The sequence below is a fragment of the Chamaea fasciata genome, unplaced genomic scaffold (genome assembly GCF_029207755.1).
Source record: "Chamaea fasciata isolate MVZ Bird 193981 ecotype frontalis unplaced genomic scaffold, bChaFas1.0.hap1 SCAF_1, whole genome shotgun sequence".
Classification (NCBI taxonomy): Eukaryota; Metazoa; Chordata; class Aves; order Passeriformes; family Sylviidae; genus Chamaea; species Chamaea fasciata.
The window spans coordinates 109,887,510-109,910,235 of record NW_027094086.1 but is presented as its reverse complement, the minus strand read 5'-3'; the positions used below and the strand labels follow the sequence as shown (position 1 = coordinate 109,910,235).

At 42.5% G+C, this 22,726-nt stretch overlaps 1 protein-coding gene across 6 annotated transcripts in view; it reads right to left on the bottom strand.

Annotated features, from left to right (window-relative positions):
* The window catches only part of CPNE4 (copine 4), a 271,348-nt gene that overhangs the window by 206,699 nt on the left and 41,923 nt on the right, over positions 1–22,726 (bottom strand). For 2 of the 6 annotated variants that reach the window (XM_066193436.1, XM_066193452.1), the window contains exon 1: positions 17,889–18,040. The exons of 3 other annotated variants lie outside the window; for them this stretch is intronic. The gene's annotated coding sequence lies outside the window, so the exon portion shown is untranslated. Of the gene's footprint in view, positions 1–14,454; positions 14,474–17,888; positions 18,041–22,726 lie in introns of those variants that run through there. One more of the 6 variants, XM_066193472.1, reaches the window with a different exon arrangement.

Genomic DNA, 22,726 nt, shown 5'->3' with positions numbered 1-22,726 from the left:
ATCTAAGAGATCATCCAGCTCTAAGAGAGAGGGACATTGGTACCAGGGTAAGGTTAGGAGACCCCAGACCCTCTCCACTCACACCCAACCCAGAACATGAGCTCCATGCCTCTCATTTCCCCACCAAGACCCATAGCTGTAGGCAGGTCCCACCTGCACCACCTACCCCCACAAGCTTTCAGCTCAGCAGTTCAGCAGCATCTTTTCTCTTACCTTCAACCCAAAGCAGCTGCTTGTCTTCTCAAACAGAAATCAAATGCAATGCTTATTCTCAAACATCATCCACTGCTGCAGGCACAATGTTTTTAAAATAGTATACAGTATTTGAAGTAAATTCCACACAGGCTAACTGTGTATTGCAACATGATTGAAGTCACTGTCTTCAACGTTGTTCTACACATCCATTTGGCTGCCAGGCTGGAAAATGCCAAAGCTCTAAAGACTATTGTTTATGACAATGGGAGTGTGAAAGTCTGCAGTCATAATAACAGACAAAATTTAAAAGAAAAGAAAATTGAAGACATCATTCCAAAAACCCCTCACACACAAAAGATTTGACCGTCCCTTTATGACGCTGACAAAGGAGCTTTCTTCCCTCCTTCCCTATTACCTCATAAAAAAAAATTAATCTCAAAATATAATACTGAGAGGAACAGGAAAAATAATTTTATGGATTTTTTTTCTACATGCATTATACAGAGCAATTTTTAGCCTAGAAAGAGGTATTGCAGTTTACCTAAATTGACTCTTGAGGGTATTGTACTTAGAATGAATGTTTAATAGATGTTAGTTCAGCTGAAGTAGTAAATAGCTCATGGAAGAGAAATAGCTCTAAATCTCTCCATAAACAGTAATTTTTCCACAAGGGCCTCTGCATGGGATAAAAGCATATCTGCACTACTGATATATCACAAGCAACGATTTCTGCCTGTCACTTAATTTGTTTGAATTGAAATTAATCAAAACTTTGAGATCAAGCTTTCTGCTCTTTTTGTCCCATATGCACAGTATTTTGTCCAAAGCACTGAAAAATGCTTTTTTAGCATTTTATGTTAGCATGTGTGCCTGACTGGAAGTCCAGACATTCCCTTCTGGTGCCTCACTGCCACAGGTCCCTTGTATGACTGCAGACAAATCCCATAACCCTGCTGCCCCTCAGTTCCCAGTCAGAAGAGCTGGAGTAGCATTACTTTCCTTCTTTACACAGATTTGAAAAAGCACAGCAGCAATGTTTGTGACTCACTCACCACAGCACAGAGGAGCCACACTTATGCAGTGGTTGTAAGAATTCAGGGGCTGGTTCAAAGTGTGACTTCAAAGGCAGTTTTTCTTTTTAATCTTCCCTTCCTTTTCTTCCTGTTTCAACCTTTCATATTGGCTCTTCCTTCCCAGGGGGTTAAAACCAGCTCCCAAATACACACCTCAGGTAAGCAAGACCATGACAGAGAGAGATCTGTCACCTGGCATTGCTGCCCAGATGTACCTCATAGCTGAGCCTTGCTTTCCCAGAACACCTTACAGGAGCAAGAACAAAAGAAGCTGAGAGTCACCACTTCCCTTGACAGCTGGCACAATAGCAAGAGGTTCCCAAACAAGTTGAATAGGAAGGGGTAAGAGCTACCAAAAATGTTTATTCAGATAAACAACCCAATGACCCAGAGTTTCAGCCCTTCTAATACACCAAGTTGTACATGATTTCCACTCACTTTGCTAAATCACTTCAACTAAAAATTGAGTAACAATTTTGTTCCAAACACTAGTGCTATTTATGCAGTTAACTGATGCTGCCTCAGCCAGTGTGCCCCTGCCAGTGATGTACTCTAACACCACGTGAAACCAGGCTGAAGCAGAGGCACTGCACCTCCTCTCCCTGCTGCATCCAGCCCAGCAGGGAATCCAGGCAGTTCTCTTGTCCTCTGGCCCAGCTCCAAGTACAAACATTTTACAGAAAAAGGAAAGCTTCAATTTACCCTCAGAAAGTGGTCTAAGCACCAGCCCATGCACTTAAGGACCAGCAATCCTTGCTGTTGACTTTTAAGGCCACCTATGTGTTCTGCTGTCAAGAAAGCTACTTTAGAAAATAATTTCTCTTTAATGAAAGGAATATTTAATTTGATCCTCCCAAATCTCCCAAAAATATATAATTTCAGGTTTTTTTTCAAAATAAGTAACAAGTTAGATGAAGATTTGTATCAGAACAAAGCAAGCGAGCATTTATGGTTACTTGGTTCAGTGACCAATTAAAAAAATACTTTATTCACCTGACCCTGCAAGCAAAGACAAACATTTTCTGACAAATGAAAGTCAGAAAGCACATCTGTGTCAATACAGGTCAATGGTTTAGGAGTACAATGCAGGCTTCTCATATCTCTCTAGTCCCTGAATCTCTAGGCTTGGCTGGGTAGCAATGTCCCTCCCACTGTAAGCAAAGAGCAGGTTTGGGACCACTCGATGAAATGGAATAGACACAATCCCCAGGGCCTGATGAGATGCATCCCAGAGTCCTGGGGGAACTAGATGATGATGTTGCCAAGCCCCTCTCCATCATATTTGAAAACTCATGGCAGTCAGGTGAAATTCCTGAGGTGATTGGAAAAAGGGAAACTACTCCTGCTTTTAAGAAGGGAAGGAAGAAAACTACCAGTGAACCTACCTCTGTGCCTGGGAAGATCACAGAGCAGAACCCCCTGAAACAATGTTAGGGCACATACAAGACAAAGAGGTGATCCAAGACAGCCAGCACACCTTTACTGAGGTCAGATCATGGCTGACCAATCTTATGGTCTTCCATGATGAAGGGATGGCAACAGTCCACAAGGGAAGGCAAATCATTGTATTCTACCCGGACTTCTCTAAAGTTTTTGGCACAGTCCTAAATAACATCCTTATGTCCAAATTGGAGAAACACAGGTTTGAAGTATGGATTGTTTTTTGGATAAAGAAGTGGCTGGACTGATGCAGCCAGAGTTGTGGTCAATGGCTCTATGGCCAAGTGGAGGCTGATGACAAGGGGTGTTCCTCAAGGCTCTGTCTTGGGATCTCAGCCCTGTCACATCTTTATTAAAGACATAAACAGCAGGACTGAGTGCACCCTCAGCAAGTTTGTAGATGACACAAAGCTGAGTGGTGCAGTTGATGCAGAGAAAGAAAAAAGATGTGATGCCATCCAGAAGGACCTGGACAAGCCTGAGAACTGGGCCCATGAGAACCTCATGAAGAAGTTCAACAAGCCAAGTTGTTCAGCCTGGAGAAAAGAAAGCTCCGTGGAGACCTAATTGTGGCGCTTCAGTACTAAAAGAGGGCTTATATAAAAGAATGACAGCAACTTTTTACATGGGCAGATAGTGGTAGGACAAGGGGGACAGGTTTTTAACTGACCTAAATCTCTGCTCTTTCAGATATTAGGAAGAAATTCTCTGCTGTGAGGGTGGCCAGGCACTGGGACAGGTTACCCAGAGAAGCTGTGGATGCCCCACTCCTGGAAGCATTCAGGGCTAGGCTGGATGGGAACTTCAGCAATCTCACCTACTAGATGATGTTCCTGCCCATGGAGAGCTTGAAACTAGGTTATATATAAGGTCCCTTGCAACCCAAACTATTTTATAATTCTATGATACTTTTAAAATTAGAAAAAGAAGAGTTGTTATACAAATATGAAGTAAATAGAAGCAAGTTTGGGGTTTTTTAAGTAGTTTATCTTAATAATAAGGGTAAAGAGAACCACAAACTCCTTAAAGTCTGTTTTAAAATAGCCTAACAATAAGAGATGAGTGGAACCAAGAGCTAGATATTTAATGAGTACTAAAAGCCTATCCTCTATCTCTGAATAAAAGACAAAAATACTCAGTTGAAAATCTTTACACATCATTTGTTTAAATAGAACACAAAAAAAATCTGAAAATTTTCAGATGTTTACATTTAATCTTGAGACAGTGATCACAACTTTCTTTCTCATTTCCACCACTAACAAGAAAACAAGATGACAATACAATGTAAAATATTGAACTGTAGTCAATTGTAGCCAATTGTCATTGTAGTTTGTTTGGTTTGCTTTCTTTTCTCATCTTCTACCCAACTCAGTGTTGTTTGGTGCTTTGTGAGCATTTTTTATGATGGGAAAAAACCCTGTAAAGTCACAAAACTGGGCTCTGCAAATACTGTAATTCTGCACTGAGTTCAAACAAATAACTGGAAGCCAAGAGAGCTTGCAGCTCAAAAATTATATCTATTGGTATAATTTTTAAGGTATAATCCTTAAACCCACACCCTACAAGAAAGTATTAATAAAGAAAACCCTCTTAGCATTTTTGTCTAACATTTCTTCTTCACAAGCTGTCATGAAAATATGCTGTGGGGTTAATTCTTCAATTGTTTCCTTGAGATTCTTTGGTTTGATTTTTAAGCATCTTTGCTTCTTACTTGCAATAGGGAAATGTTCTGATCATCTCCTTTCTGAAAAGAAAAGTCACCAAATCAGTGTTCTGAGACCCCACAGCCTTCCTTTGGGTTCCCTTAAAACGTGCGTGGTGACTAGTGCAGCACAGAGAGAGGGCCAAGTGACAGCTGGAGAAACCTATATTGCTAAACCATGCTCATGCTCCAAGTTTATTTAATCTTCTCTGTTTCAAGTCTGAGTGCACTTCTGAAAACATACATGGATGTTTGCAAGCACCAAATATGATCTAGCAAACTATTTAAAACAGGTATGGCCAGCCTTCCTTGTCGCCAGAGCCTGACACCAGCATCCTCATGCAGCTTCAAGCATTGACCCACACTGATGACTTAAGTTTTAGCTTTCATATTTTTTCAGATTCTGTGCTGCCTAGGTGTGTAGCTCTGAGCTTCATATTAAGCGCCAGTAATTTCTCTTCACAGGGTAGGTAGATGAAACAATCCCTTTTCAGCTTGAGACCAAGGACAACTGTTACAACTTTCAGGCCCAAAAGCATAAACAACAGAGAACTGAAGAAAGCAACAAGGAGGATGGAACTTCATTACCTGAAACTGTAATTGGACAATTAACCCCAATATGCAAATGGACCAAAACTTACAAAAGTATGAAACCCCATGACCAGTCATCCATTTTGTGACCATTTTGGGTCCATCTTGCGTGTAGCCCTGGCCAGGCTCTTGTGCTGCCCAAGGTGTACCCTTTAAGGCATTTTATTAAATAGTTATTTTATTCTCTTAGCTCTGTCTAGTCTCTGTTCCAGGTCAGCCTTCTCAAGGCACCAACACCACTTAAAGAGAAATCCCAGAAACAGAGACCATTCAATGAGAAAGGGATGACATGAGCTCTCATGAATCATACCTTGGTAACACAAGGGATTTTATCATGGGAGCTGTCACAATGGACCCTTTCAGACATTCATCATCTACATAACCCCAAATCTACTGGTAAGTAGGGATTAACAGATATTCTGGCAGGACTTCCTGCAAAATGCTCAGCAGCTCCATCCATCTCCACCCTTATTGACACCGTTCAGTTCCTCTGCTCCAAAGGTTCTGCTGCTCACGCCCTGTTGGTTCTGCAGAGCAATCCTGGCAACTCACTCTCCGTGGTGGATTACAAACAAAGCAAACCAAATAAACTACCTCACTCTTTATAAGGCTCACAAGACATTTTACACTGACAGCTAATGCATTACCTTTCCCACAGAGGTCATCTTCTGTGTTTTCCTCCTAACACATGGCTAATAAGAGCATTTAACACCCATCGTTTGCTCATTCATAAGCTTTTAGCTGCATACCAATTTATCCTTCACTTCAACACAAGTGACATGGACTTCTACCTTATTTTCTACCTGCAATTCCACTGAGTGTTCTCCATCTGCCTACAGCATCCATAATCAATTTAAAACAAATAAACAACAAACAAACAAACACAAACAAACAAACAACCTAACACAAAATCCAGACTACAGAAATTCTTCACTAACAGAGCCAGGGATAGATCACATGAGAACCATATTAGAGAAACTGAAATTGTGGTCTAATGTATATATCATCACTAAGCCAAGGAAACCACAATCAATAACAGGTTATGTTCATCTGAAGTTTCTTGGCAACAGCTGCATGAAAAACATTAGGGCTACTCTCCCCTTGATTTTGCCACATCTTTCAGTAACCACTGGTCACTGCCACTTCTACAGAACTCCAGCATTCTGCTGGAAATCTACACACTGGTAATCCGTGAAAATTTCTGGAGCGTAGCTCATATTTTGTCAATGAATTTAAGGAGATCAGTTACACTGCAAGTCACTTGCTGCATCCATCTTCCCTAATTGTCTTGAACTGCAGGAGAAATGGACCATTTCAAATTGATCAAACCCTCAACATTCTCTCTTTGCTGTTTCATTCAACCCCAACTTAGCCTCCAGTCACAGTTAAAAACAGCACTCTTAGAAAAAATTCACATCAGACAATGGATGGTCACTGAGAAATGGATGCAACAGCATGAAAGAATTAGTCACCTGCTAATTGGGTGGTTAAACATAACTAAAGAGTAAAACATAATAAAGCACCACCAAGATATAAGTGCAAATAAGGATATTAACTCTGGGTACTCACTTTTTTTTTAGAGAATGATTATAGGCTAACTGCCCACAGTGAAAGCAATTGTAGGAAGGAAAGTAGTAAAATTCAAGTCATGCAAAACTCTGCTTTATGCACATTATGATCCTAAATTCCAACAGAATATCCTTATCTGACTTCCCCACTGTCACTTGTAAAAGTCATGCTTCATCTAAAACTTACTCAGTACAAACCAGTACTTTCTTAATGCCATGTAGGTAGTGTTTATGTAAGAAAACTGTCAGGAACAGATTAATTTCAGTAAAAGAAGGACCAGCAGAGTTTAATAGGACAGGAAAGCAAATCAATACATTAACATCATGAGTATCAAGGTGCAGAAATTAAAGATTTGTTTAAGGCAGGAGACAAATATCTTCACAGTGAAACTACCTTTTGTGAGCACCAGTTAAGCTTTGGTTCAAAGCAAATCCATATCCATTGCAGATTAGAATAGCTAATTTTTAAACCTCCTCCAGTCAACCCTTCTGAGAGTCACTGCTAGCCTTTAAGTATACTTTGAGCAGCTAACTCCAAAAAGTTTAAAGGATGCTGCTTCAAAAGAGGTTTTAGAGAACTTCAAAACAAATTGTACCTGATATTCCTGACTATTTTTAAACAAACCAACCAAATCCATTTACTTAGGTGACAAATTCAACCTCTAATTAGGGAAACACCTGGAAAGAACACTGCAGTAAGAAATTTCAACTGGATACAAGAACCCTTGTAAATTTTTGTTTTGCTATAGCAGGAAGTAAAGATCATGGATGGGGAAAAGTCATTCTTCAGCATCACATCCTAATTAAAAATACTTTTAGCATGCTTACAGTCTTGTCATCCAATTGGTTGATTGCTTTCAAAAACAAAACTAGCAGAAATCATCCTATAACGACTTCTGCAACTTAACTGCTCTCAAACCGAACACTTCACAAAAAGGCAACCAACCCACAACCAAAATAAAACAACAAATCACATAAACACCCCCACATCATACAGAATCACCACCAGTCCAGTACATAAAATAATCCTTAACAAAGCAATAAGTAGAAGATGACTGATGTGCCAGTCAGTTTGATAACACCTGGTGAATGCTTATGCCACCATGTCTGAAGCTTTAAGTGGCATCTCTTCAAGGAAGCTACCAGAGCATCTGTCCATCCTCATAAAGAGCAGTGGGAAGTCATTCACATCACACTTTACGTATTTCCAGCAGTGTCGCCCTGATTCTTCAAGCCTTCTGATGATTGTTTACATACTTATAGTGGAGTCTCTCACGCATATAAATAAACAAGGAAGATTGTTTTCATTCCCATCTGTGATGGACTGCTGAAATGACCACTGGGGTCAGAAAGGTGTTCCTCTTGTCCTCCAATCCTTGCTCAAACTCCAAATCATAATAAACTTCCTCTTTTCTTTGCTCATCTCTGAACCTGAGTGAGTGTGGTTCTTTCGTGTCCATAACAGTGACACAGCAGCAAGAGGGGTAGCACTTTTCAAAGGTGTCAAACTAGCACTTGACTAGCAAATCATAGAAGCCACTTCAAGTAGTCAAATATCTAAATTGCAACAGCAAATAGATCAAAAAGCATTAATAAATAGCCAGTTTACAAAATAGAACCATTACCAGCTGCACACTATTAGAACTCTTAGTTCAAGGAAAAAAACAACATAAAACCAACCTCAAACACCACTATTTTCACAGTTTAACTCGTGTGATTTTCTGTCAAACATGTTGGCTTCCTTCAGGTACTGCATAAGTATTAACAATTTAAGAAAGCTATGTTTCCTGTGTAGAAAGGATCAAACAAATCAGAAAGCCTACTTTCTGAAAGATTTCATAAAATCACAAAGGGTGTGGCTGAAATACCAATTGTCCCCAAAACTGAATTTATTGTATCTGAAAACTTCACAGTAGACACTCTCTACTCTTCAAACCTTCAACCAAATGAAATCTTAATTATTTCAGATTTTTTTTCTGTTGCACTACTTTTCCAATGAGAAAGTTTGTCCCAGTGTTTGACCTGATTTTCTACTATAGATAACAGAAGTTGCAAGTCTGTAAACTTATAAATACAAGCAAACTTTTAGTTTCTTTCCTGATACTCTCCTCCTTTCCTGACATTCAAGGCATGAATAATTCTAGCACCAGTGAAGGCAATATAGGTTTTGCTTTGCATTTCAAGAGAGTGAGAACTTTACTAGCTGTTTTTATATTTAAACACACTTCTAATGTTTGATCCTTTATCCCTTGGGAAATACTATAAGTATCATCTTGTCTCTTCATAAAACTTGTTCTTATTTTTAACTTCCTTCTAATTTTACCTACTGCACCACCCTTTCCTGCATATAACATATTCTCACCTTCAGTCCATTGCTCCTTTACAACTCCTGTAAAAATCTTGAGCTTCATCTTCCTTATTTCCTCTTTCTGATAGTTTTTGTGCCTTTTTTCAGAATTACAGAATAACTTAGGTTGAAAAAGACCTTTAAGATCATTGAGTCCAACAGTTAATCTAACGCTACCAAGCCCACCACTCAACCATGTCCTTAAGTGACACATCTATGAATCTTTTTAATGCTTCCAAGAGTGGTGGCTCCACTAGTTCCCTGGGCAGCCTGTTCCAGAGCTTGACAACACTTTCAGTGAAGAAATTTTTCCTAATATTTAACATAAAGCTTTCCTGGCACAAAAAATAAGAGTTTTCCTGACCATAGGGAATCCACATCAGCACCACCTGTCTCTGTCTAAGACCAGGCAAAGAGCCAATTACAAACCACATTAGTGTCAGAAATACGTACAAAACCACACTGACAGGTACAAGTCCAGAACAGAGAAGGCTTAAGTTACAAGGCTTCTCCTGCAGACATCCAGTTATTTTGAAAGTAGTTCAAATAACCTTGCAGCTACTATTCACTGTGTGCCCTCCTAAGGGAATTGGCACAGCATAGCTCATACTGATTTCACACCTCAGCTTTGTGTGAATCCTCCTCCTAGGGGTTCAGCTATCTGTGATTCAAGGCCTAGTTTTGACACAGCAGAACTGCGTAACCTTGAATGAAACTTCTAAGGAAACTGCCAGCTTGCAAGAAAGCTGTGCAACTATACTCAGACTAGAGCCATGATAGACAGGAATGGTAAATCTGCAGCTAGACAGAAGATCCTTGAAAGATGCAAGGCTGTTGACAGTTCAAGGACTCAAAAAAATTCAAAAAACCAAAAACAACCCAGAAAAAGCTATGGGAAAAAAACCCAGCAATACTGAGAATCAGTCTGTCCAAGGAACAACAGAAGTGAACTTTCCTCAATACCAATGACTGCCAGGCCAGCAATGGTGCCAAGATGAGTGCGACCACCCCTGGAGATCTGGGTTCCTCAGTGAAAGAGCAATACAGACATACTGGAGAGACCAGAAAAGAGCCACAAAGATAATGAAGGGATGGGAGCACCTCACATAAGAGGAAGGAGAACTAGGACTGTTCAGCCTCGAGAACAGAAGGCTTGGGGGGGAGGGGAGGGGTGGGGATTTACTGACATAAACAAATACTTGAAGAGAGGGCACACAGAGCATGGAGCTGGCCTCTTTCCAGTCATGCCCAGTGACTAGACCAGATGTGATGGGCACAACATGAAATACAGCAGTTCCTTCTGAAGATCAGAAAACATTTTTTGCACTGTGAGGGTGACCAAGCACAGGCACAAGTTGCCCAGGGAACTTGCAGTTTCCCTCACTAGAGAAATTCAGAAACCACCTAGACACAGTTCTTGGTGGCTGGCTCTAAGTGGGCATGCTTTGAAAGGGGAATTGGACCAAATGACTTCCAGAGGTGCCTCCTAACCTCAGCTATCCCATGAGGCTGTGAAGCATGTGTTTTACTGAGAAGTGGTATGTCAGTGCTTTCCCTGGTTGCTAGTCACCTACCACACTTCTCAGTCAGTAAATAACAGTCTTTAAGTTATGTATATCTTACTTTCATAGTCTCTTTGTGCACAGTAAAGGGTGAACAAAGTGGCCAAGGGAACATTACAGTTAAATGTGTTAGCTTCTCCCCACAGGGGTGGGTAACAGGAGCTCCATCTAACAGAATCCATGCTGCCCACCAAATTCACTGAATAGTTCATTAAATTCTATCATTATGCACTAATGAAATCAGGAAGTTCATAATAAGTCCCCACGAACTAGACCTTTTAGCTTTGAGTGCAAAAAGTGAAATATTCTTCCCCTTACTAGTCCATGGAAAACATTCAAGAATTAATCACCTGAAGAGTACTTTTCCAATTAACTTATCCTTGCAATCTATTTTATTTAATGTTGCAGTTTTTATTATACACTGTTTGGAGTTGATGGGGAAGCATTGCATCAGCTTATTCTGGTATCTCTTCCTTGAGTCTGCAGTTGAATATAATTCACAAATAGGACTATTAAAATTCAACACACACAAAAAATATTTTGTCATATAATCAGTCACTGTCATATCATTATTTGCAGTTAAAATAATTAGAGAAGCAAGACAATATTTAATTCAATACTAAGGGATAGTCTCATAAAAATATTTAAACATTTTGTGCCTTTTTGTGTATACCTTATTTTAAATCAGCCATTCATTACAAATCTATGTTCAGAGATGAAGTTTTAGCCTCCTGTTTCTAATTATAAGCTGCATCTTGACATTTCAAACTGCAGTTACTACCTGCATATAATGAACATTTATTCTGCTTCATCTCCCAGTCCTTGATAGAGATACAAAGTATCTGAGCTTGTGAAGAAAAAGTGACTTTCAAACATAGATCACAAGTTTCTTCATTTCTGACTACTCTGCAATTCCAACCCATTTTTCATTACGGAAGATAAGATTTTGATAGATAGTAGAAGAAGGATTGATACTGTCATTTTCCCTTTAAATTGCACTTAATCTTTTAAGATATAAAATCTAAACTAACAGAAATATTTCTTTGGAATCTCTAGCAAAGTTAGCATGACTGCTTATGTCAGAAAGAGAAGCAAAATTGTAGTTACAGATAGTTAGGCACCACTTAACCTAGGTGAAGAGCCAAAAGGACTTCCTAAATTCAGAGACTATTACAGGTGCCTTAAAGGTTTCTGCTTGATCTTTCTTCACTTGACTGTGGCCACCTCTAGCATATACTGTCATCCCCAACATAAAGAGCTGACATCATATTTTATACATCTGTAAAATCACACACACACACACACAAATTTAAAAATTAGACTTTGATACTGCATTTTTTTTCAGTTTTTTCTGTGTAAGTGGAGCTGGGCCTCAGCCCAGATCTTTAATGCAAGCTTAAGACTGAAAGCTTTCTGTGAGTTCACAAAGAACATCCCCAAGCAGCTACCAGCTGCCTGCAATCCCTCACAGGGGGCTGGATCCTATTTAAAACATTCTGACAGGCAGGCTATTCCAATTTTCTATTTTCTCTTCCCTTACTTCTCCTTCATCTATACACTCATTCCAAATAAATAATTTCATAGATTTTTACAGATTTTCTTTTCTTCCTCCCTTCTTTTATCACTATGCAAAGATGAGCCTGTCTGGTCAATGTTTGGCTGGATCCCCAAGTCATTTTCTGTCTTTTTCAGTGAACTCTAATGATCTCATAAAAATTGCACCATAAATTAACAGTCAAGTAAAAGCATCTGCTTTTATCAACACATGATTGTACCAGGGCACCATTTGCACCAGGAGTATATAGATGATGTGCAATTCCATCAACTCACAAATGCAATGGTAACAGCAGCAGCAATTAGTGTAAAACCAAATAAGAAACAGCTGTCTACATTACTTAGTACACTGTTAGCTGCAGGTTATTCATTTGTCCACATTTCTGAGGATTTTACTGGCAATGACTTCAAAGTGCCAGTCACAGTCCTCACATAATTGTACACGTTACCTTACTGCAGATATTGTACAAGATATTTTTAATTCAACAAGTCAGTTCTGCACTTTTCAAGATACTCAGCTGATTTTGGCAGAGTTCTAGATGACAACTAACATTAGCAATCCTAGTCCTTCACATTATGCTGAGCAACAGTGGCAAGCATTAGTAAAGACAGCAATCTTGCCAGAAGGCTTTAGTCAACATAATGCAAAAGGAGAACCTTTCTCAAGTAAACAGTCAAAAAAAGAGTCAGAAATTAATTCTGGGACTGCCCTTGTCCGAGCTGCTCCCCACAGCCAAATTATTGGCTTTTTCCACCTGTGAGAAGGGTACCATGCCCTCTCCAGATGCACAGTGGATGCCTACCTTGCTGCCTGATGATTTACAATCCAAGTAACTTTAAGTGATAAATTCACAGGAGGAAATTACAGAAGGCAGTAGATTAGAAAATCACGGATTAACTGCCCAAGCAGTTCCCCAGCTCAGTCTTTTATACAAACTTTTCTTGCTTAGGGCACACCCGCTTTCCATTTGCTCCTGCTCAACTAAAGAGAATCTTACTGTGTACTACTCCAAGCCTCTGTAATAGCCACTCACTTCCAGGCTTTGCTAAGCCACTTTGCAGTCACTAGCAGTGGGTACTCCCCGCTGCGTCCATCACACATTATTGACAATAAATGAAGAATCAGTCACACAGCCGGGAATCACTGCTTTAGCCACAAAAGGTTGGTCTAGCCAATGATCCTCTTAGTGCCCCACCCCGAGGTGCCTCTTGCACTGCCTTCAGTCAGGCTACCAAAGAAGCTGGCAGACATTTCATTTCCAGCTTTGGAGAGCCTGGGCTGGCAAAGTAGGAAAGGTTAGTGGAAACAACAGGGCAGGAGGAGGGCAGCGAGCTAAGTTAGGAGAGGAATCTCCTTCCGCTCAGACCAGCTGCTAGACATAACGAGGCTCACAATGAAAGAAAGGACTTTGCTCTCGCAAGACACCATAGTGTTACCCAGGTAAAGCAGGCGATCGCTGCCAACCGGAGGGTGCGCAGGATGTGCCTCAACAGGGGAGCAGAACAAGTGGCTCGGGATGCGCGTCCCGCCTCGCACACCTCCGGCATCCCGCGGGGAGGATGTCCCTCACCGGGGGAGAGGCCCGGGTGGCTCGGGATGGGCGTCCCGCTCCGCACACCCTCCGGCATCCCGCGGGGAGGATGTCCCTCACTGGGCGAGCGGCCCGGGTGGCTCGGGATGCGCGTCCCGCCCCGCACACGCGCCGGGATCCCCGCGAGCTCCGCCGGTCCTCGGGCGCCCCCCGGCGGCTCCGCCCCGCCCGCCGGGACGGGAACGCCGGGAGCGCCCGGACCCCCGGCCCCGCTCCCCGCCTGCCGCGGAGGTCGCGGGTGGGTTAATGGGACCAATACCGGGCCGGTACCGGCACTTCCATACTTAGCGCTGGTCCCGCGTATAGAATCAGTTAACAAGGACTGACGCAAAAACGTCATTGTTGGGCAAATCCCACCGTCTCTGCAAGCCGCGGTGGAAATGCCAAGGCAGTTTGCTTAGACACACCCTTCACATAATCATTTTCTTAAGGAAATCAATAGGAATTAGGTCATTTACTGCATCAATTTTCACTCAGCATTTGAGTATCAGAGAGAAAGGGGAAAGTACTGATAAAAAATTCCCAGTAAAGCGACTTGCAATGTAATGTTTCCATTCCTGTCTGTAGCATGTACTGTCCCACTCCTGGTTAATTTTTGCTGTCTGGATGGTCTCCAAACACCTGCCCTGAAATTCACTCCAAGCGCTGCACTCAGCTGCAGCAGAAGCTGTAGGTATAGTATTTCTGCACCCTCACAGCTGTGATTCAGCAAAGCATTCCAGCTTATTCACCAAAACACTTGGACATGTGCTAGTTTTTAAGCATGCATATAGTTCCCCTAATCTCTGCGTAGCTTTATTCTAGGCTACAAACGCCACTTACAGACCTACCTTTCTCTGAGAATCCAGGCTGTTTGAGGACTGCACACCACTTGGAAGAAGAATGTGCCCTGAGTCAAAGCTAGATGACAACTTCACAGCTGTGTAGCACTTGCAGCATAAAAGGGCAAGCAGGAGCAAATTAACACAGCTTCATTTGCTTAAAGACAGCAACTACAGTTGGCTGATTAATGGGAGGCAACATGAGGGTCTTTAGTGACTCAAATGTGAATTTAAACTGAATAAAAACCTCTCTCTACCAACAACTAGCAAAGGACGCTTCAGTTCCAAGGGCAGACAAAAGCAGAACTCCTCAGAACAGCTACTTTGCAGGTTTTGCTGTCAGGCATCTTGCAAAAAGACTGAAAATACTTAGCCAACCTAAAGTTTTACACTGCAGTTTCTAGGAGCAAAAATGGACTTAAACTTTTGAGTCACAAATGCTTAAACTCCAAGTGACCATTTTTCACATCAGCCTCAGCACAGCTCTTTGTAGGCACGTAGCCTTAATCCTCCAGTTAGAACTTCCTGCCTACCTAAAGTCACCTTTCCAATGAGATACTCTACAGCAGGTGATATTAAATTTTAGATTGGATATTTATGTGAAGTGTTGCTGACTAATGGTTGCACAGGAACCATAATGCTGACCACTGGCTATCTCACATTCAAATTTCACCACTCTGACCATCCATTAACAGAGCGTTGTTTTTTGCATGGAGTCTAATAGAGGATTTTAAAACATTAAAATAATAAACTCAGGAAAAGGGAAGCTATGACACCATGATAAAATACCAATGCCTACCAAATACCATGTGCATGTGAAGAGACAGAAAGGAATGTAACAGAAAAACACTTCAAACTTTGAATGTTGCCAGCCAACCATTGAATGCAGTACCTAGAAGGAGCTGTTCAAACAATCTATGGCAAACAAGCCAGATCAAATTGCCAGTCTAGACCTTTTACAATCTGGCCTCAAAGTTTTGTTCTTTCAAACTCAGCAAGTCACTTAATCTCTTCACATCCACGACACCTTTTTAGCCCGCCCCGTGAAGACAAATCAACAGTTGGGATATATAAGTGATAGCTGCCATACAAGTCTCCCTTAAACCAGAACTGAACATGGAACACCGCAATGTGGATCCCTTTAGATTCTCTGTGTATGGAGAGCTCCAGGCTTTGGCACACTGTTAAGAAGATAGCTTTTTCTGTTCAAGGTGCAAATATCCAATCTCTTGAGCAGCATTAGCTCACCATAATTCCCCTTACTTCAGTGTTGCAAACTGGGGTATGTTTAAGCACCCCGGTTTAGAAAAACCTCTGCCCAAAGATTAGGAGATGGACAGTTAGGCATAATAGCTCAGCTGCATGCTGGCTACTGAGTTACGCTGATAATGCCCTTCACATGCATATTAAGGATCTCCTTTTGAACATTATTAACAGCTTTCTTGAATACTTTTAACTTTAGTGATACACAATTTGTTTTCAATTGTCTTAGCTCTGGAAAGTTGTTCATCACACGTCTGAGTTTTTTCCATAGACTTATCCTTAAAGATATTAGGTATCCAACCACCAGTGAGGTTAGCAATACCAACACATGTATCTGCAGACACTGAATTTACACGCAACCGATTCGTATTGGATTGTGGTCTCAGTCTAGGAACTCCAGTACTGAATACCAAAGCTAACAGTTATGCCCTGCTTCAGAAACACTTCCTATTCTTTTTAATGGAAACACTATTGTCCCAAACATGGCAAACACACCTGCCCCACTAAAGACTATTTTAAGGCTATTTGAAGCTTTCCAGAAATGTGCATTTGAACTCCACAGACCATAATACAATACCTTTTCCTCACTTGAATAGCAAGATCGATCAGACCTACACAACCTGAAATTTCAAGGAACCAGGAATGAAAAGTGCCGTCCCAAAGGAGTTTTCCCTCATCTGAAAGTAGTTACAACCCCAAAGAAAAATATTGGGTTTTGTTTGTTTTAGTTTGTTCCACCGTCGCCAAGTCTGTTCCTATGTTGGTATTACTTGAAGAGCAAGAAAGTTTCTGTTTTATTTTACCTACTTTCCTGCCTACAAAAAAAAAGAAGAAAAAAAAGCAATTTGACAAAAACTCTTGCAGTTGCAGCAAGAAGAAAAGTTCCACATCCAAGTGACTGAATTCTGTAAACTGCTTACTATCAGGTATTTCAGCAGGGCAGAAAAACCAGAACAGCAGTAATAGTCAGCTCACATGTGTGGAAATTGCAACCTCCACGCTATTCTAGGAGCAATGCTCTGTTTTCTGTAACATTTCTGCATTATCACACCAGAAAGCATGCTCTTTGCTGGAGAGACTGATTACATGCACGTCTGCACACCTTCTGTTACAGCTGAGTCCCTGGTTATCAAATAGAGCATCTGAGGCTCAACTGCAACACAAGTGAAATAAAATGCGTTCAGGATGAAAACAGTTAACCTGGCACTGCCAGCAAAACACATGGAGCATTTCTAAATTGCAATTGCTATCTCTCCAAAGGATGTCACCAGCTTCGCTGTTTACCCAACGCGTTTTCTCTTCTTTATGGCAGGTAAAAGAGTCCTCCCACTACCTTGTACACGTCGAGCGGAGACGGCTTAAAGCAGAGAAATGAAACAATTTTGACTGGAAAGTACTTCAGCTGGACCAGTGAAAGCAAGACCCAGTTGCAAAGTTACCTAACTGAGCCCGTACTGCACAACTATAGCCAGTTGTGTAACAAACCTCAGGACAATTTTGCAGCTCTTAATCAGGCAAAACTCCCCGCTGATTTCCACGAGGGAGCTCTAATCAATCAAAAGCTCAGAGAACTGATTCCGGTTTTCTCCTTTTTAATGAAAAGGCTTATTTTGAGCTATGAGAACATCAGATTATATGAACTCGGCAAACCCATAGCGCTCACTTTAACGGCATAAGGAATTCGTCCTATGTTTTAATCTACCAACTGTCTTTGGTAGTGTACAGGAAAAAAAGAAACAATACCTGAACTGACATAGAAAAATTTCACAAAAACGGACCTGTTCTCCTGACAGGTAAAAGAAAAGATGGAACAGACAGAGGGAGATACCCGGCTCTTTAATTAAACTCCATCCCCTTTGGGCGAACGGGGAAGACCAGCGTCCCCGCCCGGGTTGCTCTCTGAAGTTGCGCCGCTCCCCGCGGCAGCCGGGAAGAGAATCCCCCCGCGATGCGCCCGCAAGCGACCGCCGGGGGGTCCCGCGAGCATCCCGAAACCGGCCAGGGAAGACCCTGCCGGAGCGGCGGCACTGAGGGTCGGAGGGAGGCGGACGGGATGCGAGGTGCCGACTCCACGTGCGCCCCCTCCGAGCCCGCACCGCCGGCCGGGGTGACAGAGCCCGGCGCGCCCGTCCCGCCGCCGCCCGCACCCCGAGTCCCCTCAGGTGCGCCGCCGCCCCTACCTGCCCGCCGGCGGCAGCAGCGACGAGCCCCCTTCTCCCGCGCTGGGTCCCTGTCAGCGGTCGGCGGGAGAGCAGGAGCGCTGTCCCGCCGGCAGGGCAAGCCCCATGTGAAGAGGAGCGAGGGAGCCCGGCGGCTCCACCACCGCGGCCGAGGGGAGGGGACGCGGGGAGGAGGCGGGAGGGCGGGACGCGCCCGGCGCTGCCCCCGCGCGGAGCCGCCCCGGCCCCGGCCGAGCCGGAGGCGCCGAGCCCCGGCAGCGCCCCCTGCGGGGAGCACCGGGCACCGACGGGCGCTGGGCGTGCTCCGGGGCTCCGGGCACCTCTCTGCCCTCCCTGCGGGGAGCACCGGGCACCGACGGGCGCTGGGCGTGCTCCGGGGCTCCGGGCACCTCTCTGCCCTCCCTGCGGGGTGCACCGAGCTATTCTCGAGAGCCCTTTCAGAACATCCGGGCAGAAGATGCACTTGTACTTCGCTTGTTCTGCTGAGGGGCCGCCAGTAAGGGGCTAAGTAAGTCCAACCAGTGTTTCCGGTGAATTAAACATTGCGGTAAATTCGGGCTGTAACAGCCACATGTCGGCAGAATTGAAAATGCATCGGGGCCCACAAGGTAAGGAGGCAGCAGTGCCAGCCTGAGAGAGTGAAACGAGCGTGGATGGCTGCTGTGGGACCATTGCTTCTCCTGGCGTCGGGGCTCTTGCTGGCTCTGCAATGCCTCCCTAAATGTCCTAACAGGGAGAAGGGACAGGATGGCCCCAACTAAGGAAAAAGAGAGTTCTTACAGTTAAAACACAGCACAGTGACTTGGGATATCAGGATTCACTGTTTGACTTTGCCCACCCATGGCAGCCACTCAGTTCTTGATCTACCGAGCAACTGTGGTGATGCCAAAGTGAGTTCTTGTTAAAAGTTTGGCTGGCTTCCCAGAAATCCTCAGATTACGCAAGGAATTGGATTCATACATTTCAGTTAAACAAGTGCCCAAATATTTGCAGAATATGGCATCTTTGTGCTGTAGCTCCCCATCTCTATTACTAAATCCCCCTCTCTACCTCAGAAGAATCTGATGAAGACCTATCTGAGGCACAACGATTTCACAGTGACAGAGCTCATGAAGAATATCCACTAAAATATGGATGCTGCAGTTTCATCCCATTCTCCAAACAGGCATAAAGGTATAAACAAAATATTTTGAAAAGAAGTATCTCCAGGGATGCAAATTTTTCAGGAAAGGAAAGGAGTGAGAGACAGAAACAAGTCAGTGTGTGCTGTGAATTTGATGTCAGGTGTTTGCTGAGCTGGCAAACCCTGGAGTACTGCTCCTGACACTGTGAGGTGTGAAACACGGAACAGGCAGGCAAATACATTTGCTAGCCCAAAGCAGGAACACTCATCACAAGTCTTACAAATAAAAAATTTTAAGAGACGCTCCTTGGGGTATAGATGAAATCCTCTGCCAGAACCCCATGACTCTCTAATTAGAGACTTCAAGATGATACTGGTGCAAATGTTAGAACTATACACGGTAACCCTGATCTTTTTTCACATTGCCAATAAAGTGCAACAAAGAGCAGCATTTTACTGAGCATATTATGCAAAAAAATCCTGCTGAGTAATTTGGTCACAGCATTAAAATCAAAAGTCATTCTATTTATGCACTTACAGAAATCAACTTATATTACTTTTATGGTACAGTGAGAACTCTACATCTAAACTCATCTAAATATTATAAACATTATTATTTCCCTTGTATTTTCTGCTTACCTCTTCTCTGTTACTGTTTTATAAAGCTGTGATATTTTTTTCCTTATGTACCAATACTTAATAGCACAACCACAAAGGTAATCAAGTTCTCCAGGAAGCCAAGATTTCCCTTAATTTTACTTGGATCTCACAAGTCTTTAGCTTAATAGCAGCAGAATCATATTGCACAGATATTCAGAGGTGAAGCCTTTAGGGAAAATCTGTGAATTAATACAAAGGCAGGTTTTGCTGTCCCAGAATAACTGCTGGGTGAGGCTGCTTGGCTCCCAGACTCTGCATGCTGTGTCATGGCTGGGAGCTGTGACAGCACACCGGCACTGCTTCCTGCTAGTGGGTCACAGCCTCTTGCACACCAGGATGCTGGATGCTGTGCTTGGCTCTCTAGAAAACAGCCAGAAACACAAGATGCCCTGCAGGAATTAGGGAGACCTCATGCATCTATGGCTTTGGCAGGACTTTCACAGAACATATTTGTGGTCTAGCTGTAGGCTGGAGCCTGCCACTGGGGTCACTGGCTGGTAGGGGGCTGTGAGAAGGAGCAGGGTCTAACCTCCATCTGTGTTTGTGTGAGTCCAGATGAGCATGAAGAGAGAGCTTTCTGTTCTCTATCTTACATTCCAAAACAAAAATAATACTTCCCATTCTGAGGCACAGATCCAATAAGGGCTTTGAATATCACCCTGTAGTTATGTGCCCACACAGCTACATGCCTTGACATCCCCTCTGCTTGCTAATATTACCGGCTTGTATTGCTAAATCACCCTTAAAAGGGCAGAGAGCCGCTGTAAATTAGGACAGAACTGCTGAAAGTACCTGAGTCCTCCTGCGGGTGGCATCAGAATGTCTTCAGTGGACCAAGGCATGCGGAGGAAAGAGGAAAGGTGATGCTCCTGCTTGCCAACCACCAGAATCATTACAGTGCAAGTGCTGCTAAGAAGTTCACATAAATCAGCAGATCTTTAAATTAAAAGGATGATTTAAAGTATTAAGAATTAACATCACTCCATCAGCCCTTTCAATTCTGACAAAGAAACCTTTATTAAACCTCGCAGTCAAGCTCTGTACAGATTACATTTATCACAAGAGGAGGATGCACATGAATGGTTTAAACTCACAGCTTCGACAGTTTCAGCAAAATGGGAACTTTATCACCAACAAAAGTAGTTTTATACTTTTTCATGTAAGCCTCAAGGAGTTGGTTACAAATTGATGAACACAAATGAATAACCACAGTTGCCCAACACGACACGGAAGGTTTAAGTGTAGCCAGGATAACAAAGGCTACAGATGCAACCAGAGCAGGGTTGTACAGTGTTTTTAAACTGTTGTGTTACAATTGTCATGCTTGTTTCTGGTACCTATATAGATCAGGAAAGACCCTATCACACTGGGACAGGTCAGTGCATACTCCCAAGCCAAAATACATTTTGGAAACATTCAAGTGCTATGGGTCTAACTACTGAGGAAACAACTGCCTTACCTGCAGAGTATCTTGTGCTCATTTTAGAAGACTTTTTTTTTTTTTTCAGAATTTGGTCATGCCTTGTACTGTTCGGTTGCCCATATGACTAAATTGCACTGCCTGAGACCATAATCACAACAAACCTTAGTCAAGTTCCCAGCAACCACCATCAGTTGTAAAAGCATGACCTTCAGAAATACATCAGGAAAAATGTTTCTTTCTTTTTTGTTTCTTTTTTTCTTCCTCTTCTTTAAATGCATTTTAGATGATCTAAGTTGGTGTTCATTGCCCTTGCAAGCATTGATCTGTTCACCTGACATTTACACCTGACTTTCTTGCTAGAAAATTTGATTTGGTTAGGAATTCATTGACACTGTTGCTTGCAAAAGGCCTTGATTAATTTCATTAGAGACTGAATATTGGATCTCTACAACAATTAGTAAGGTGGCACCCTTTTGTTTATTAAAGTTTAAGTATGTGAGAGAAGTCTGAAGTTCAAATCATCTGTCTTCTGATGGTTTCTTTCAGGGTATTTCCAAGAAAAATGGGTTCTTTCCGGGTATCTCCAAGAAAAGAAATCCCATATGTTGCCCTAAAACTCATCTCTGATTTGTACTGATAGAGGATCAATTCCAGTTTACCATTTCCTTCCATTAATTTGTTCTTAACAAAGTTAGTATCGAAAACAAAGCAAGATTTGTTCTCATGAGATTTAGAGTTATGAGTCTGTGCGTACAATAGTCATCACAGAGAATGAGTGTTTTTTTTTCTTGTCAGCAGTGATGCTATTCTTAGTTTTGTATGTGGTCCTTATGTGTGTCATAGATAGGCACAATAGATACACATTGGCAGGTTTGATCATATTCAGAGATGGGCTGATCTCCCAGTCCAGGAAATTATCCTAAAATGCTCATCATCTTGGCAGCAGAATTTTAACCAACAGTTCCCAAGTGCCTCTGCCAGCACATTGTTGCCTTTAGAGGATTCAGATCAACTAAACATATTAGAGGAAATGAGAAAGACACAGGAATTATTTATTAAAAAATCCAAACCCACAACAACAACAACAAAATCTACTTGGGCTATAGCTATAACTTTGTATCCTGAAGGTTTTAGAAATCATTCAGGCAGTTATGTGATGTGTGGCACAATCTGAACCCTCACACTGGACTCTTTTGGCTTCAATCCATAATCACCCCGTGGTCCCTTAGCACAGTTTTGTGGCACCAAAGAGCAATAAAGCTGGCACCATTGCTGACACTAGGATGTGGTATTGAGTAGTGTGACAAGACAAAGTACACATTAGCCTGAAGGCAGGGCTGTGCTTTGTAGCAGAAGAAAGCTAAGTGGTATAATCCCTTGCTGCCTGCCACTGCTGAGTCATGGTCACTCATGCCATGGCATGACTGTGAAGAGCCTGAGTAGCACCCAGCAGCTCCCATGAAACAAGAGATATCCCAAGCAAGACAATCATGAGCAATAATTGATGCAGAAATTGATTCCAGTGGCTTTTCAAGACCATATTATCTTCAGTGTCACCTGCTGAGCTATCTGACATCTCCAGGAATTGACACCAAGTGAAAGAATGTGAAAAAGACAAAGATATCTTTGTTT